Below are 18,220 nucleotides of genomic sequence, written 5' to 3' on the forward strand. Positions count from 1 at the left end.
CTGAGTTTCCTGTAATTAGAACGGTTGTATCATCAGCAAACTAAAATATTTTACTGCTGTTATTGGTAATGTTCGGTCATTTACATAAAGTAAGAACAGGACAGGACCCATTACTGATCCTTGTGGCACTCCATATTCAACAGTCAATATGTTGGAATTATATTTCCTAACAACATGATACCTTTCCTGATCTATTTCCACAAATCGTTCTCTTTCTTAAGATAAGAGTTGACCCAGTTGTTAGCTGTTACTCTGATGGCAAGATTTTCTAGCTTCTATAGCAGTTTATCATGATTTATGGTGTAAAGTGCCTTTGACAAATCTAAAAATGTGCTCATTGTTTTTGTTGTCTAATGCTGACAGGACCCCAAATAGAAAGGAGTGAACTGCTGATTCACTTGAACAGTTTGCTCTAAATCCATGTTGAGATTCTGACAAAATGCTATTGTCCTCTAAGAAGTCTGTTAGTCTCTTATTGAAGAGCTTTTCCAATATATTTCAGGAAATAGAAAAAATGCCAAAGGTTTGTTGTTTCCTTTCTTGTACAATGGCTTTACCTTTGCTGTTTTCAAAAATGAAGGAAAAGTTCCTGTAGTGAAATATATGTTACATAGGTGAGTTAAGGGCTCAATAATCAGCTCCCCACATTTCCTTATAACAAAATCAGGTATATAATCTATTCCTGTGTGTGTTTCGTTTTGAGACTTATTGTAAAATGTACTTTTCTACTTTTGTTGGGCACAGGAACATTGATTTGTTGAAATTTTTCCCTGTTTCTGTTTTCTATTGAAGGTCTGTTGTAGTAGTTTCTCTGTTACTTTTTAAAATGGTTATTGAACATATTAACTACTTCTTCCAGGTTATTAATGTTTTCCAAGCCAGCCTTTAATTCAATATTATTAACTTTATTTTTCAAATGTGTGTGAAGTCCTAAGGGACCAAACTGCTGAGGTCATCAGTCCCTAGACTTACACACTACTTAAACTAGCTTATGCTAAGAACAACACACACACCCATGCCCGAGGGAGGACTCGAACCTCCGGCTGGAGGGGTCACGCAATCAGTGACTTGGCACCTCTAGCCGCACGGCCACTCTACCTGGCTATTAACTCTGTTTTTGTCAGATGGGGTTTCTTTCTTTACAACTAGCCAGATTACTTTGATTGTCTTTGAAGCATTTTCTATGTGTGTGTGTCATTGTCTCTTTTCTTTGCCTCCTTTATTATTTTATTTGAGGTACATTTATATTTTTTGAAGTAACTATCAAACTCTGGAGTTGTGTTGCAACTGCTTGCAATATTGTGTAAGTAACATTTTCTAGCATAAGATTTCTTTATACCACTACTAATCCACTTGTGGCATTTAGTGGTTTGGGCTGTTTTGGCTTTCAATGGAAAAGCAAGATTGAAACAATATTTAAATACATTCACGATTGTCTGAAAGCTTCCAAACTATATCCCGATTATGATATATTTCCAAGGAGGTATTTTACCTCCATGTATTTTTCATCTTCAAGGATGCCACATGCTCCTTTGACTGAAGTTATCACTTTCTCACAGTCCATTGTTTGTGTTGTGTCAGCCAAAATGACAGGAGGAAACAAACTGATCTGAATTTCGCCAATTGTCATCCAAAGTCTTTACATTCAGGGGACAAGATCGGCAACATTGTGACTCCACATACAGCGGCATACTAATTTGAAAATATCAGTTGTCTTCAGCACGATGTTGGTCATCAGTGGAATCTGCCGATATCAGTGCCACTATTGGAGGCGGCAATGGAGCAGCCTGTTTTAGGATCACTTTGTTGCCCAACTGTTAAGACCCTTTTTTGTCAGGAACGGGTAGACATATCAACTTGAAATACATGTCTCACAGTGACATCTACTGTCCGTTGCCAGAGTAAAAAATTGGTTTCTAAGTCAATGTAATCAAAAGATATGGCCATTCATATTACGTGTTTTGATACTTACAAACTCACTCATCAAAACATTTTGGGTAGCCTGCTTCCTGTTGATCTAGAACCATGAAATATGGCAGGCAGCAATGTTTCATAGTGCAACCAAAGCAAGAATACGAAAATTTTGTGTTTTAGCTTGCAGACCCTTACACGTGTATTTTTCTGCTGCTGCATGGTAAGTATTATTTTTTATCCATCCAATTACATTATTTTTACATTTTAGGATAGACATAGAGCTGTTACTGCATACAACATTTACAAGCATGTGAAAAGGTTATGTTTAGGCCTCTATAGAATCATGACCACAGAAATGTCCAAGTGGTCTATGATTAAACATTTAAGTGCACAACCTATGAGTTTGGCCACTAGGCAAATAAATATTGTTAAGGAAAGTAATTAACAGCTTTTCATAGTCTTTAAATATGCATACCATTATCTGTAAGCACATTTAAACAAAGAAGGGTAATCCTTAGGTTGGAAACTGCTACAAACAAAAGATGGTCAAGAGAACACTCAATTCATTTTAGAATGATCAGAAAAATGCAGGCCATTGGAAATTTTAAGACCTCTTTTAGAGTAACACAGACTCTTAAGAATTAAAAAAAAGCTCATTTATCAGTCAATGTAAACAGAACAAAGTTTGCTTCCACTCAATCACAAAAGAACTCCTTAAATTCAGTATGATATTTTTGAAACAGTACATTACTTAGACTTACATTCACCACTGAAGCAGTCATATTAAAGTGAAAAGCTGTGCCCACATTTCAAATATTCACTTGAATTACATTTCTCCTGATGAATAACACAAGCCATTTCAATGTCATCCTTATTATTCCACAAGTAAAGAAATCCATATTTTGGTGCAACTGTGCTTAAAGAACATTTATCAAGTTTAAAAGCTGCATTACGATTCGTGGTCTTGACTACATGTTTGCAGAAATCTTTATTTATACATTTTGCATACATGCTATTCACAGTAGTGTCAATTTGAGTACCTAATCCACAGAGTATTGAAACTTTAGAGGAAGGAGGACTGAGCTACATGTCAGTGAAACTGTATCTAATACCTAATTTTGTGTGTGTGTGTGTGTGTGTGTGTGTGTGTGTGTGTGTGTGTGTGTGCGCGTCCTTTATACTCCGCAAATTGCTTATAGTGCATGGCAGTGGGAGTATCCTATTCTAGCAGTTTTTAGGGCTTTTCCCCCATCCCATTCACGTATGGAGTGTGGGGTAAATGATTGTTTTAATGCCTCTGCTGTAATTAATTTAATCGTATCCTCACAATTTCTATGTAAGTGATATGTAGTGGGCTGTAGTATTTTCCTACAGCCATAATTTAAAGCCAGTTCTTGAAACTTTGTAAGTAGGCTTTCTCGGGATAGTTTGCCTCCATATTCAAGTACATGCTAGTTCAACTCTATCAACATCTCAGTGACACTCTCAAACAAATCTGTGACCATTCTCTATATTGATTCAAAATCCCCTGTGAGGCCTGTTTGGTAATGGTCCCACGCACTTGAGCAATATGCTATATGGACCAGGTGAGGGATGTGTAAGAAATCACCCTTGTAGACTGATTGTGTTTCCCCAGCATTCTACCAATAAACCAAAGTCCGATAGCTGCCCTGCCCTACCCATGACTGGGGCTATGTGGTCATTCCATTTCATATGGTCATTCCATTTCATATCCTTACAAAGTGTTCCAACCAGGTATTTGTATGGCTTGGCTGATTCCATCTGTGGCTTGCTGGTATTGCAGTCATAGAATACTACTCTTTTTCGTTTTGTGAAGTTACAATTATACGTTTCTGAACATTTGAAGCAAGTTATCAATATGTGCACCATGTCGAAATCTTAGTAATAATTGAATGAATAGCTATACAACTTGTTTCAGACAGTATTTCACAACAGGTAACAGCATGATTTGCAAAAATCTGAGGTTACTATTAATATTACACAATATAAACAGCAAGGGTCTCAACACACTTCCTGGGGCACACACAAAGTTATGTCAACATCTGTTGGTGACACTCCATCCGAGATAACTTGCTTCATCCTCACTAACAATGACTCCTCAATCCTGTCACAAATTTCACTTGATACCCCACATGAATATACTTTTGATAATAAGCATAGGTATGGTACTGAGTCAAGTGGTTTTCGGAAATCAAGAAAAAAGTTCAAGTTGGGTTTCAAATGATCAGTGTTTTTGAAATCTATGCTGGTTGGCATGGAGATCATTCTCTTTGAGATACATCATTATGTTTGAGCTCAGAATGTGTTGTAAGATATTGCAATAAATTTATGTGAAGGAGTTTTGACAGCATTTTTGTGGATCCCTTCTGCTACTCTTCTTGTACACAGATGTGACCCATGCTTTCTTCCAGCTCCTGGACTCAGTTTTTTGTTTGAGGGATCTATGGCAGATTATGGTTAAGAGAGTGTGCTAACCCAGATGCAATACAGAATTTGGTAGGCATTTCATCATTTCCTGGGGCTTTGTTCAGCTTTGATGAGTAGGTAAACTCTTTACTGACTCAAAACGTGAAACATACAATTTCTCACAAGATAGGAGGTATTAGGCCTACTTTAAATTGTATTACAAAACAAGTGTATCGAATAAACTCCTTGGTTGTCTGTGTTGGAAACAAGTGTGGAAATAATTTCTTTTGACATCAGAAATACTATGTGAGGCTAGACAATTTTCGTTTGAAAGAGACACATAATCGGGTTATATGAACTTGATTTTCTATGTGTTGCTTTCTGTTTTGATCACATGGTTGCTGATGTACTTGCTGTAATATCTTCCAGATGATTTAAGGATTAGATTACTTCTTTTAAGACAATTCTGTGGTTGGCTTTAAGTGCAATTAGGAAGAAGAACTTGATCATTTAGGCCATGCAATAAGTGCACATAAAATTCACCCTGCTACCTTGCACTTGACTGCAATAAAAGCTCCCCCAACTGGCTGAACCGGAAGGATATTCCTTTTGTCTGGTCCCATGAATGTCAGGATGCATTTCAGCAATTAAATGATGTGTTAGTACGTCATTATTGTATGATTACTTTTGATCCAGTTAAGCCTGCTGTTTTAGATAAGGATGCACGTTCTTACAGAACTGGAGCTGTGCTCTCCCATATAACTGGTATACCTATTGTTTTTGCCACGAAAACTCATAACAAAGTGCAGTGTGATTACAGGCAGGAAGAGAAAAACGCACTCATCATTATCAATGGTGTTACCAATTTCCACCAATATTTGTGTGATCAGAAGTTCTATTTGATTACAGATCATCAGCCTTTAACAGTGTTGTTCAATCCTACCAAGCCTGTCCCACCTCAGACAGCACAAAAATTGCAAAAGTTGGGCTCTGGTATTGTCTAATTATCAGTATGAATTGTTGTAGAGGTCCACTGCCCAACATTTGAAGGCTGACTTGCTGTTCTCAGTTACCAGTTGGTACTGATGCAGCATTTGATTCATCTGAGGAATCATGTTTTCAAATCAGTACACAAGTTTTGAAAGACTTCAAAATTTTCATTTCTATTTTCACCATATTGCTGCAACAACTGCTTCTGACTCAGTTCTTCAGGTTGTTTTTCAATATTTGTGCCTTGGGTGGCTGCATAGTTGGGAAAGAATTCCCTACCCAGTGGCACGTTGCTATTTTTTCACATCATCAGTCACTATCCATGTGGTCAGGTGTTTTTCTGTTGTATATGGAGAATGACGATGCACATTTGTGATTCCTCACTCCCTGCAGTGAAAAGTTTTGCCTTTATTGCATAAAGGTCATTGGGGTGTAGTTCACACGAAGCAACTTTCCAGATGTCATTGTACTTGGGCATGGATACTCAGATTGAGCAAATGACTTACTACAAATCTCTGCTGCAACTCTTTTTTTGAGTACTATGCCAACACATCCATGTTGATTTTGTGGGTCCGTTCTAGAACACACAATAGTTGTTGGCAGTAGATGCATATAGTAAATTTCCTTTTGTTATCCAAAATTTCATCCAGAGGATGAAGTCTTCTTTATAATGTCTGGCAACAAGCAACAATGGGAGCATGGTGTCATTACAGAAGCCATTGGATATTCTTGTTAGATTGTAAAAGTTTTCTCTGTGCTGTGTCAGCCTTGCCAGAATTAGCTGCAGCACACTTCTGACTGTCAGATATTCAGCCACAGAATTTTTGCCAACAGACCCAGCATGTTGTTATGCTCCTTACCAGCAGTCACCTCCATCTCTCTGCCAATCATAGTCAGCATCATCCACAGTGATGCCCACGCAGATCAATGCTCCTCCGCCGCTGTTGCTGACAGAACAGATGTCTGTGGCCATCCTGCAGCCTGAATTGATGTCTGTGGACATGCCATTCCCAGATGGTCATCACATTGCCTCAGAAGATACCCTTGCTGTTCACCTGACCACAGTGTCTGCATCTCTGGATGTGGGTGTGCACCCTGTGACCAGTTTTTCAGCTGTTATTCCCATTCACTCACAAGATGGATACCGATATGCGGGCAGGGCACTGCCATCATCTGCGTTTCACTCCCTGTCTCTTCATCTGCATCTGCCTTCAGTTCTCCCTCTCTCCATCTTCACACCCCACCTCCCTACATGATGATGGTGCAGAGGTGTGGAGAATGTTGTGTTATCTGAACAGCGAGGCACCAAAGCAAAGCTGATATCTTGCAACGAAATGACAACAGAAGGTAGTCACTGCAAATTGTGTTGATGAATGAGTGACACTGGCATAGTCATGACTAGGAAAATATAGCTACGCTAATGCAACAGATCTTCTACTTATGGCCAAGCACAGTACCACTTATCCCAATCTATGATCATATAGTAAGACCACAGCACCATCTTCTAGCAGGCCAGTTGTGTGATCATTTATTAGGCAGTACACAATGTCAAAGTTATTGTTAAATGTACTCTGAGTGAGAGATTTGTACTTTGTCTGTATCAAGTGATACAGTAATGTTCAGAGACAATAGTAACTGCTCATGATTCTGTGGAAATGAGTTGTACAAAGTTAAGTCTTCTTCTTATCTATCTTATAATAAAGTGAATTAATATTTTATGTATTATGGTATCTACTTGGTCTCCTCCTGGAGCACAGGAAGGACCCCATAGTTGTAGTGATAAGTGTAATTTCATTTGGTACAACACTTATGACATAAAATTCGGTGGTTCTGGGCTGTCATGTGCCTTAACAGTATTTTTTAAATGCAGAATAGTGTTTGCTTGTGCTAAAAGGTCATGTATTTCCAACATGAAAGGTAGTGAGGAGAAAACTAACAGTGAAATGTGGAAGCAGCGGTAAGTCCAGTCTTACAGAAAAAGCATCACGAATCGTATTAAATGGGATGCCACGGAGAGCTCCTAGCAGATTCATAAGTTGTGCACAAAACACAAGTTGTGTTTGCTGATAGCTTGTGACAGTCAAAATGCCTTGTGGTAAATTCTTTCCCTTTATTGTATGATATAGGAATAGAAATCACCTACTCAATATACACTGAAGAACAACTTTTATTACAGGATTACAGAACACACACATGAAGTACAAATATGAGAGCAATCACAAAGACAAAGATGTCAAAGAAAATGGATAAAAGTGTCTGAAAGTCAAATCTCAGAGGATTGAAGATGCTGTCCATGATAGAATCTTGATGGTACCTAGGTGGTCAAAGGTGCCATACAGTGTGGGAGCGGGAAGGTTTGTTGACTGGGGGGAGGTCCATGAGCTGCGGGCAGAATAGGATGGCAATATGCTGTTGCCTGAGATTCTGGACACTTTGAGTTCCTGCTCTGCATCTGGAGGGAGCTCGAAGGACTTCAGTGGCTGTATATGAGTTGAAACTTCCTGGCAGATTAAAACTGTGTGCCTGACCGAGACTCGAACTCGGGACCTTTGCCTTTCGCGGGCAAGTGCTCTACCAACTGAGCTACCGAAGCACGACTCAGGCCCGGTCTCACAGCTTTACTTCTGCCAGTATCTCGTCTCCTACCTTCCAAACTTTACAGAAGCTCTCCTGCGAACCTTGCAGAACTAGCACTCCTGAAACAAAGGATATTGTGGAGACATGGCTTAGCCACAGCCTGGGGGATGTTTCCAGAATGAGATTTTCACTCTGCAGCGGAGTGTGCGCTGATATGAAACTTCCTGGCAGATTAAAACTGTGTGCCCGACCGAGACTCGAAGTCGGGACCTTTGCCTTTCGCGGGCAAGTGCTCTACCAACTGAGCTACCGAAGCACGACTCAGGCCCGGTCTCACAGCTTTACTTCTGCCAGTATCTCGTCTCCTACCTTCCAAACTTTACAGAAGCTCTCCTGCGAACCTTGCAGAACTAGCACTCCTGAAAGAAAGGATATTGTGGAGACATGGCTTAGCCACAGCCTGGGGGATGTTTCCAGAATGAGATTTTCACTCTGCAGCGGAGTGTGTGCTGATATGAAACTTCCTGGCAGATTAAAACTGTGTGCCCGACCGAGACTCGAACTCGGGACCTTTGCCTTTCGCGGGCAAGTGCTCTACCAACTGAGCTACTGAAGCACGACTCAGGCCCGGTCTCACAGCTTTACTACTGCCAGTATCTCGTCTCCTACCTTCCAAACTTTACAGAAGCTCTCCTGCGAACCTTGCAGAACTAGCACTCCTGAAAGAAAGGATATTGTGGAGACATGGCTTAGCCACAGCCTGGGGGATGTTTCCAGAATGAGATTTTCACTCTGCAGCGGAGTGTGCGCTGATATGAAACTTCCTGGCAGATTAAAACTGTGTGCCCGACCGAGACTCGAACTCGGGACCTTTGCCTTTCGCGGGCAAGTGGCTGTGGCTAAGCCATGTCTCCACAATATCCTTTCTTTCAGGAGTGCTAGTTCTGCAAGGTTCGCAGGAGAGCTTCTGTAAAGTTTGGAAGGTAGGAGACGAGATACTGGCAGAAGTAAAGCTGTGAGACCGGGCCTGAGTCGTGCTTCGGTAGCTCAGTTGGTAGAGCACTTGCCCGTGAAAGGCAAAGGTCCCGAGTTCGAGTCTCGGTCGGGCACACAGTTTTAATCTGCCAGGAAGTTTCATATCAGCGCACACTCCGCTGCAGAGTGAAAATCTCATTCTGGAAACATCCCCCAGGCTGTGGCTAAGCCATGTCTCCACAATATCCTTTCTTTCAGGAGTGCTAGTTCTGCAAGGTTCGCAGGAGAGCTTCTGTAAAGTTTGGAAGGTAGGAGACGAGATACTGGCAGAAGTAAAGCTGTGAGACCGGGCCTGAGTCGTGCTTCGGTAGCTCAGTTGGTAGAGCACTTGCCCGCGAAAGGCAAAGGTCCCGAGTTCGAGTCTCGGTCGGGCACACAGTTTTAATCTGCCAGGAAGTTTCATATCAGCGCACACTCCGCTGCAGAGTGAAAATCTCATTCTGGAAACATCCCCCAGGCTGTGGCTAAGCCATGTCTCCACAATATCCTTTCTTTCAGGAGTGCTAGTTCTGCAAGGTTCGCAGGAGAGCTTCTGTAAAGTTTGGAAGGTAGGAGTCGAGATACTGGCAGAAGTAAAGCTGTGAGACCGGGCCTGAGTCGTGCTTCGGTAGCTCAGTTGGTAGAGCACTTGCCCGCGAAAGGCAAAGGTCCCGAGTTCGAGTCTCGGTCGGGCACACAGTTTTAATCTGCCAGGAAGTTTCATATCAGCGCACACTCTGCTGCAGAGTGAAAATCTCATTCTGGAAACATCCCCCAGGCTGTGGCTAAGCCATGTCTCCACAATATCCTTTCTTTCAGGAGTGCTAGTTCTGCAAGGTTCGCAGGAGAGCTTCTGTAAAGTTTGGAAGGTAGGAGACGAGATACTGGCAGAAGTAAAGCTGTGAGACCGGGCCTGAGTCGTGCTTCGGTAGCTCAGTTGGTAGAGCACTTGCCCGCGAAAGGCAAAGGTCCCGAGTTCGAGTCTCGGTCGGGCACACAGTTTTAATCTGCCAGGAAGTTTCATATCAGCGCACACTCCGCTGCAGAGTGAAAATCTCATTCTGGAAACATCCCCCAGGCTGTGGCTAAGCCATGTCTCCACAATATCCTTTCTTTCAGGAGTGCTAGTTCTGCAAGGTTCGCAGGAGAGCTTCTGTAAAGTTTGGAAGGTAGGAGACGAGATACTGGCAGAAGTAAAGCTGTGAGACCGGGCCTGAGTCGTGCTTCGGTAGCTCAGTTGGTAGAGCACTTGCCCGCGAAAGGCAAAGGTCCCGAGTTCGAGTCTCTGTCGGGCACACAGTTTTAATCTGCCAGGAAGTTTCATATCAGCGCACACTCTGCTGCAGAGTGAAAATCTCATTCTGGAAACATCCCCCAGGCTGTGGCTAAGCCATGTCTCCACAATATCCTTTCTTTCAGGAGTGCTAGTTCTGCAAGGTTCGCAGGAGAGCTTCTGTAAAGTTTGGAAGGTAGGAGACGAGATACTGGCAGAAGTAAAGCTGTGAGACCGGGCCTGAGTCGTGCTTCGGTAGCTCAGTTGGTAGAGTACTTGCCCGCGAAAGGCAAAGGTCCCGAGTTCGAGTCTCGGTCGGGCACACAGTTTTAATCTGCCAGGAAGTTTCATATCAGCGCACACTCTGCTGCAGAGTGAAAATCTCATTCTGGAAACATCCCCCAGGCTGTGGCTAAGCCATGTCTCCACAATATCCTTTCTTTCAGGAGTGCTAGTTCTGCAAGGTTCGCAGGAGAGCTTCTGTAAAGTTTGGAAGGTAGGAGACGAGATACTGGCAGAAGTAAAGCTGTGAGACCGGGCCTGAGTCGTGCTTCGGTAGCTCAGTTGGTAGAGCACTTGCCCGCGAAAGGCAAAGGTCCCGAGTTCGAGTCTCGGTCGGGCACACAGTTTTAATCTGCCAGGAAGTTTCATATCAGCGCACACTCCGCTGCAGAGTGAAAATCTCATTCTGTATATGCGTTGTTGAGGCATAGTATTGTGTAGATGGTAGGATTGTGAAAATCAAGACAGTGCTGTCTCAAATCTCGATCGAAAGATTGTCCAGATTGAAATCTGTCATGGTAAACACTGTATGCTGCAGGGGCAGAGGAATTCAGAGATGGGGTCACAGAGGGGGGAGGGCAGAATTGTCACACAGCTCATGCATTGTCTCTTGTGGAGGGTGATGTTGACTGTGACCAGTGAATCTGTGGGAACAGATGGCTGTAGGTCATCTCTTAATGATCAGGCTAGCTTTACACCATTCACTGAGAGTGTTTGACATTTCCTGTTTAGTATTATGTTTTATGTGCTCTGTCCATGCTCAAGGACCTGGTGAGGGCTTGAATATAGGGGCTGGAGAGATGAACGGACAGAGTTGTCACAAAGCATAACGTAATTCCAGAGTGTGCATTCTTTGTGAATGAAGACTTGTGGTACTGAATGCAGGTCTGGCAGTGGAGTATGGATGTGCAAAAAATGTTCATGTACTCATCAACTATTGCAGGCAGCTCAGCATCATTCACAATCACAGAGTGCAAGTTCTTTGTGAATGAAGACTCGTGGCACTGAATGCAGTTCTGGTGGATATGCATAATACATTCATGTACTCAGTCAACTAGAACAAGAAACTTGGCTTCATTCAGGAGGCGAGACAAACTTGACGGGAAGGATGAGAGCTTCTCCACAGAGGATGTAGGCAAGCAATATTTATAAGTCATCTTTGGGAGTGGAGCATATTCCCAGAAGGATCCATGCAAGTGCCTCTGACCACGAACTGCTATGGCACTTGAGTGCCACCTTAAGGGTGCAGTGCCAACACTTCACAAGGCCATTGCTCTGCAGGTGACAAGTGGTGAGGAACTTATAAACACCAACCAGCTCCCATAGTTTGATGAATAGCAAGGATCTGAACTGGTGGTCCTGGTCAGTGGTTGTAGAAGGGCAACTGAAGTGAGAAATTCATGAGTTGGCAAAGGCATGGACAACTGAATCAGCCATAAAATTGGATAGAGGAATGGCATCAACCCACCCTGTGACTCAGTTGATGGTAGAGAGTATATACTGAAAGCCCTCAGAGGGAGGGAATGGGCTGACAGTGTCAATGTGTACATGACATAGATGACCATTGAGGATGACTATGGCAAAGCCATAATATACAAAAAAGTATCAGGATTCTTGGCTTCAAGACACACATTTAAAATATTGGCTTCAAGTTATTAGAAGTAGTACAGGTCAGGTAGCAAAGTGCAAATTTTGTGGTACAGTTTTAAGGAGTCACTATGCAGATTTGAAGTCTCTTGGGATGTCAAAGAAGCATCTATGAAATAAAAAGGTAAGCGACCTTTTTTTAACTTGATTAGTCATTCATTGATCAGTTTTACATCTTTGACCACTCTTTGACTAAGTAAATTGTTGCAGGTTGTAACTATGCAGCCTAAAATTGCTTTTAAGTTAGAGCCCATTGAGAATAAAAAGAGAGGAAGAAATTTTGGAAATTTGTGGTAAGGTCTTATGGGACCAAACTGCTGAGGTCATCGGTCCGTAAGCTTACACACTACTAAATCTAACTTAAACTAACTTACACTAAGGACAACACACACACACACCCATGACCAAGAGAGGAATCGAACCTCTGACGGGGTGATCCACGCGAACTGTGACAAGCTGCCCTACACCTCTCAGCTACCCCGCATGACAAAACGGAAGAAGCAAGACTTCCATTATTCACAGCCATGTGTACTAGTGCATGTGTAGTCAACCATTTATGAGAGGTAATTACTCACACTCATGAAAAAGATATTGAAAAAGTTCAGCTGCATCGAACTAAGTGCACCTTAGTTATAAAAAACATGTTAGCACTGCATTTCAATGATGTTCTAAAACAAGACTGCAAAGATTAACCATTTAGCTTATTAATTGATGACTCTTCTGATATTGCTGTACATAAATACATGGGACTGATTATAGTTTATTACAGTAAATTACGTACCTTGACCTTGCTGAACTGTATGATTGTAATGGTGATGGCATCATCAACTATTGTCTCTGCTACAAGGAAAACACTTCAACGATTCAATTTGTGATTGAAAATTTAATGGGCATTGGTATAGGTAATTGTCTGTGTCATGGTTGGAGTAAATAATGGAGTATTTACAAAAATGAAAGAACAGGTACCACACCTGATTTTAGTATGTTGCTTGTGCCATTCCTTGCAACTGGCTGTTTCAGCTGAGGCAAAAAAAAAAATGTACCAAAAAATTTGGAGTTTTTAATTAAAGAAACATATTATTAGTATAGTCGCTCCTCTTTACACGGAGCTATACAAAATCATCAACAAGGACATGAACCATTAACAATAGTTCATACGTGCCAGACAAGGTGGTTATCAATAGAATCTGCTTTATCAAGAATGTACACACAATGGTCAGAGCTAAAAACACATTTTTCCATAGCTAAAGTGCATGGAAGTTGTCATATGGCAGAGTTATTGCATGATATATATGCCAACAAGATTAATTATGCTTATATTTCATTTTTATATCCAATATTAACTGAAATAGACAGAGTCAATAAAATGTTTGAGTCGAAAGATGCAGATCACACCAAACTCTTTATGAATTGACCAACCTGATAGATCTGCTTGTCAGCAAAGTAATGTTACCTGCAAATAAAGTAAATATTTTTACTCAAAATTTTTGTGATTTCTTTGATTGAAGATGTTATATGGGATTACGCTTTGAAAAGCAGTTGCTTGGAAGAGGAGAAAAAGGATTACCATGGGAAGACAAAGAAATGTTGCATAATTGGTGCATAACATTTATAGTAGGTATGATTGAAGAAATAAATAATAGGTTACCAGGAAATTTGAAGTTGATGAAAAAATTTACAGAATAAGTGCTGAACAAGCACTTAATCAAAACACAGAAAATGTAATTGATATGATGGCTCAGTTCAACAAAAGTGTAGAATTTATAGCAAGAGTGGATAATCAGTGGTGACAAATTCATTTGTTGAATTTGAACGAGACCAAAGACACAAACAAATTTTGGAATGAAGTATTTGGTTTCAAAGATGCTCAAGGGGAATGCAGATTTGATGAATTATCGACTTTTGCGATTACTCTCCTAATACTGCCTCATTACAAAATTCCAATGTTGAGAGACTATTTAGCAGTATGAATTTAATAAAAAACAAACAGAGGAATAGAGTTTAGTTAAATCTTTTAACTGCTACATTAAGAATACGCTGTGGTTTGGGGTTGGAAAGAAAATGCTGCAATAAATATGAAATTCCAATAAACATTGTAAAACAAATCGGTACCAAAGAATCGTATCACTCTAAAACTGACAATGGTGATGATGCAGACAAAAATGATTTATCTGAAGAAGATGAATTCATTTAAATAATTAACTGTTTTTATAGCAATTTATGTATGTTCCTGACATTGACTTGCTAATTTACTTATGGTATGTTCATTTAATGATTGTGAATATTTTATTACTTGCTAATAAAGGGAATTAAATGCTAATATACTTACTGTTTTCTTTCATAATAATTTTAAAAAATGTAGTGGAAATTTTAGCGATTATGAGATTAGGGGCATTTTTATTAGTGGTTTTCTGGTAGTTTTTGCACTTGAAACTGTTGGGGAACTCACTTTAACTGTTGGCAACAGTGATGGCGTATCTTGTATCTCACATTACTTACCAATTCCAGGTCCCTTCTTTTTACCCCTCGTAACTTTCCCCTCCTGTATCTTGATGCTGACTGGTGAGGTCATTTCCATGACCTGCTGAGGTCCCTGGTACTTAGTTAAAAATTTCTTTGTTTTCGCTTTTGCTGTAAAGGGTTCATGACCATTACCCACTCTCCCAAACAGCACTAAAACAGCTTGCCTATGTATATGTTCAGCTGTTCCTGCCATTCTAGCACCTTTGTATTTGCGTTCTATACATTCCTCCAAACCTTCCTTATTATTCTTCTTCCAAACTTTCTTACCAGCTCACCATCCAGCCCTTATTTAGGAGTCAAAACACCAAAGGGAGATGGAATCTTCCTGCTGTACACCACCTCAAATGGCAACAAGCCCATTGCAGTATAAACCTTCAAATTATAGGCACACAGGACATAGGAAAAATAGATGTCCCAGTCATCATGCCTGGATTTAATGTAATAACTCAACATTTTTGCAATTGTCTTGTGCACATGTTCAGTTCTCTCGTTGGTATACAGACAAAATGGACTCATCTGTAATTTCTCTATATGCAACACACCACATAGTTGTTAATTAAATCCAAGACAAAGTTCATACCTTGATCTGTAACTATAGTATCAGGTAACCTAAACTACAATAGCCGCTTGTTTACATCATGCCTACACCATGGTATTGTCCCGCTGGTCTGGCATTGTTACCATTGCCAGAAACCGAGAAAAATGATCAATGGTCATGAGAACCCTTATTCCCTGCAGGTGTTTTATTAAATGGCCCAGGAACATCCAGCCCCAAAAAAGAAAATATATTGGATGCCTCCAGTAATTGTTGCAGTGGCACTTTCTGATGCCTAGTGTTGGTCCCTTGTGTACATGGCACACAATCCCTAACATATTGCTCAATGTCTTGCTTCCTGTTCCTTCACCAAAACAGCTCTGCTACACATCTGTCCATCACACCTTGCCCTCCATGACTTGACTATGTATGGTCATGAACTTGCAGCAAAACTTGTCATTCTAAACAACAAATCCCTGTGAATAACAAAACGTGGTTGTAACCTAAGTGCCTGGCACTCCTTATCCTTTGCCTGTGTCCCCTGCCACTCTTCCACTCTCCTTCCTGCATCCTCAACATTGCTACCACATGACTTAATACAGCTGTGTTCACATGTGATCTCCCCAGCTTATGGATTACCTAGTACATGAGTTCACTAACCTTAAGTGCTCACCAAGTTCATCTACCAGATAGATCTTTCAAACCAAGTAACTGTTTCCATGAGCTATAGTCTGCCATGACTTCAAATTTCCTTCCAAATGGTTCAAATGGCTCTGAGCACTATGGGACTTAACAGTTGTGGTTATCAGTCCCCTAGAACTTAGAACTACTTAAACCTAACTAACCTAAGGACATCACACACATCCATGCCCGAGGCAGGATTCGAACCTGCGACCGTAGCGGTTGCACGGTTCCGGACTGCGCGCCTAGAACAGTGGAACCACCGCGGCTGGCCTAACTTCCTTTCATACAAGTAACACTGGAAATACATAATACCATTTATGACCACCATCTTTTTTTTTCTCATTCATCTAGTAGTTATGCTCCACCTTGTTAAGAAGCCTTGAATTGTAAGCTACCACATGTTCTTCACCATCTATCGTTTGTCCCAAAACGCAATTGTCTGCTTCATTTGAAGCATCACATGAAAGGATAATATCTTTCTCAAAATCTGGAGAAAACCAATACTGAATTTGAAACTAATATTTCTTTTAGATTTTCAAATGGCACTTGACATTCCTATGAGGCATTGAATTTTACCCTCTTTTTCGATACCTTGTTCAAGAGTTTGGCTATTTCTGCGAAGTTCCTTGTGAACTGTCTATAATAATTACAAAGGCCAATGAATGACTGTACCTGCTTGGTTATTCATGCTGTTGGAAAATTTTTAACTCTGCCCATAAGACGAGGATCAGCCTGTATGCCAGATTCAGTATCATGTGCCGTAGTTTACCTGAGTTTGAGAAAAATGGCACTTGTCCGTATTCAACATCAAACATGATGACAGTCATCTGGTAAAGAATTCCTGTGAACATCTCACATGCTCTGGTCAGTCGTTTGAAAAGACAATTATATCATCCAGATACACCATAAAAGTTTTTGGTTTTAATCCTCTCAGTACCCTCTCTAACAACTGCTGAAAAGTTGCTGGTGCATTCTTTAGACTAAATGGCATGCACTTGTAATGAATGTGGTCACCTGGTACCAGAAAAGATGTCTTTGGCCTAACCTGAGGTGCCACTTTCAATTGATGGTACCCACTCCTGAGATCCATAATTGTTAAGAACTGACACTGACCTAGATTATCTGTGATGTATGTAATTGGGCAAGCATCTGAAATGTTTCATGCATTTAGACATCTTTAGTCACAGCAAAATCTGTGTTCTCTGGTTCCATCCACTGATTTCTTCAGCATGACCACTTTACTCATGCTCCACGGGCTATCATTCAGTTCTGTGATCCAGTCCTGTAGTTGTTGTTCAGCAAATTTTTCTTTTAATTGTTGCAGTTGCCTTGCTATGCAGTTTGACTCCTTATAAATTGGTATGCTACCACCCTGTCTGTATATGATGTTGTGTCACTGGGCTTGCTGGTAACCCTCTGCGTGCACAAAATAAATCAATAAACCTCAACAAGTTTTCCATAGCCCTTCAGTCACTGCTATTCATGTAACTCACTTTCTCTCCCAACATTTCTATGTCAACAATTTGCTTGTGTCTTTCCTCTAGACTTAACCTCCTGAAGTCTTCTTCTTCAAAGACCTCCAGCATGGCTATTACTGCATCTTTTGACAGTCACCTACCCTCTGCCAAAGTTGTCCACACTAACAGGAATTGTCAATTCCCCATCAATGTCACTGCCACTCACCAAACTCGTGCAGACAAAACAGTACAAACTGTCCACCTCTTCATTGCTTGAGAATGGTTTTATCACATATGATGTTTCTCTCAGTAAATTGGTAACCACTGAAACCCACAATACCTCCATTGTACCTGCTGGTATTTGGTTCTGTTGATTGATCTTTACTGAAAATATATGCACCCCCATAATAAGTGAACCTTATGCCATTGCTTCTGTTGCAACTGTTTCCCCCAAATTGAAACAAAATCCCACACAGTTCTACTGTGCATTGCCAAAAATCAAACTTAGCATGATGTTTGTCAAGAAAGCCTAGCCTGAGGATCATTGAATACCCTTTGCCTATGAATAGTGGTACCTTCATGTGTTCCCTGAATTTAGTTTTCCTAACCAAAAACTCTAGTACTGTCTTATCCAATGATTCCACACAATTATTGCCAGCCTCATGTAATCTATAATGTGGTGACTGCAGTCTCCTCTTTCCCAGGAGGTCCAGATTGATAATGGACATATGTGCTCCCATGTTTCCCAAAATTCTCTCTCCCCTGTCACTCACAAAGCCTCCTAAGCAGTGTTCCATCTGTGCACTTACTTATGCAGTGTTATGGTCTACGTGGACTACCTTCCAATGGTCAAAGCACTCCTGTTTGTGTTTAACGGCTGCTTCCCTTCTCAGTGCA

General features: G+C 41.0%; 1 non-coding gene across 1 annotated transcript; it reads left to right on the plus strand.

The window, feature by feature from the left end:
• Positions 1-8,943: 8,943 nt before the first annotated feature.
• On the plus strand, positions 8,944-9,018 carry Trnas-uga (transfer RNA serine (anticodon UGA)). Its single transcript has one exon. It is a non-coding gene; the product is annotated as a tRNA-Ser (tRNA).
• Positions 9,019-18,220: the final 9,202 nt, after the last annotated feature.

This window comes from Schistocerca cancellata, chromosome 5, assembly GCF_023864275.1.
Source record: "Schistocerca cancellata isolate TAMUIC-IGC-003103 chromosome 5, iqSchCanc2.1, whole genome shotgun sequence".
NCBI classification, from domain to species: Eukaryota; Metazoa; Arthropoda; class Insecta; order Orthoptera; family Acrididae; genus Schistocerca; species Schistocerca cancellata.